Below are 1,594 nucleotides of genomic sequence, written 5' to 3'. Positions count from 1 at the left end.
TTTGCCTATTATTGAATGGAAAGGTTGTGGTCGGTCTGAGGAAGGGAACAAGGTATCTGGATCCTAAATCCAAAGCCCACATGGAGTTTTGATCTTTTAGGCTGAAATATGAAATATTGGATTTAGAGAAAGTCCTCTGAACTCAGAAGCTGATCATTCTGTCTCACAATACTTAAATGGTTAAGTTTTTGTCTTCTGATTAGAGTTAAAATGTACTTCTTCATGGAATTTTGTATTTGGGATAGATGCCTGACTTGACAGTTTTGAAAATTGGATATAATCTTCCAAGTATTGCATCCCAAAATTATGAATCGTGAGATGATAAAAAAAAAAAATTGGTGTTCTTTATGTTTATTTCTGGATGTTTGCTTATAGGTTTGCTTTTCATTTCTTCTCATGGTAACCAGAAAACTCGAAAGGCTTCAAGCCACATGGAACCACAAGGCTCAAGGATTTGGAATGTTAAGGGAAGACCCCAAATCCTGTAAATGTGAGCCAAATAAAGGAGAAGGTATGGTAGCAATGTCAACCTCCATAATCAGTATCATTTTGACTTGGTGGGACAATTGTCATAGGTGGGTAGGTATTTTTATATCTTTCACAATTATTTTCTAGCTTCTTCTGCTGAAGACTGCCAAAACAATTTCCATCTGAAAATAAGTGAGGTTAAAAACTTTGATTTGGATCATCATTTAGACTTACAGAGATAACTATCTCAATTCACATACAGCTGCCTTTTTATGCTGTAAGAACCTTCCATTCAGTAACTAGCCAAATGGAATAGATTTGTCAGTGAAACAAAATAAGTTGCTCTGTATGCATTTTTTTATTTTATCTTTCAGTAGCCTTTGTTGAAGGATAAAAAAGTCACCAAAATGAGTAAACAAGTCTGCCTGCTCCTCATACCCACCATATAGGTTGAAAATGGCTTTGTCTATAGGACACAGTATAATTTATTTATACTCCAGAAGGCTTTCTTTTTACATTATTAAAAGGAGCAAAAATGAATTTTGGGCCAGGTACAAACATTAAAGTTTTTCCAGTGTGGGTCCCATAACAGAACAGAAGTTTTGGAGCACGTAGACTGGTTTAAAAATGGCAGAACCCAGTTTAAGATAGACTGGGATGGATGTAGTGTCAGACTTAACCTACTTAGGTTAGACTGATCTATTGAATTTCAGTGCTAGATCCCCTTCCGACCCAAGTTAGGTTGTAGTCTGCCAGCATCCCAGGCTCCTTTGCGGCTCCTCCGCTAACCCCCACTCGCAAAGGCAGTTTGCTAGCTTTGCCCATGCTTGGCTGCTCTGAACTGTCAGCCACAGGTGAGGCAGTAAGAAGGGAGCAGTAGTACCTCAGGATTTTTCTATTTTTATATAGTGTCTTTAGATGGGAGTGGGGAGCAGCCCAGTGGCAACAGAGTATGGCAGGCAGAGCAAGCCAGTGGTGGCTGTGGGCTGCTGTGCCCTGTATGTGTGGGGCAGGCAGGGCCATGGCAGGGGTGGGGGTAGTCCTGGTCGTGGTGGCTGGGAGTAGAGCTGCAGTTGCTGCCTCCCTGTGCCACCGCTGCTGCTGCTGCTGCTGCTGGCGGCACTGG

The 1,594-nt window shown here is 41.5% G+C and overlaps 1 long non-coding RNA gene across 1 annotated transcript in view; it reads left to right on the top strand.

Annotated features, from left to right (window-relative positions):
• The window catches only part of LOC109299265, a 10,196-nt gene that overhangs the window by 1,642 nt on the left and 6,960 nt on the right, over positions 1-1,594 (top strand). The gene's annotated exons all lie outside the window — the stretch shown is intronic.

This window comes from Gavialis gangeticus, unplaced genomic scaffold, assembly GCF_001723915.1.
Source record: "Gavialis gangeticus isolate Ggan-Ray unplaced genomic scaffold, GavGan_comp1, whole genome shotgun sequence".
NCBI lineage: Eukaryota > Metazoa > Chordata > Crocodylia > Gavialidae > Gavialis > Gavialis gangeticus.
The sequence above is the reverse complement of the archived record's forward strand: the minus strand, read 5'-3'. Positions and strand labels throughout refer to the sequence as shown.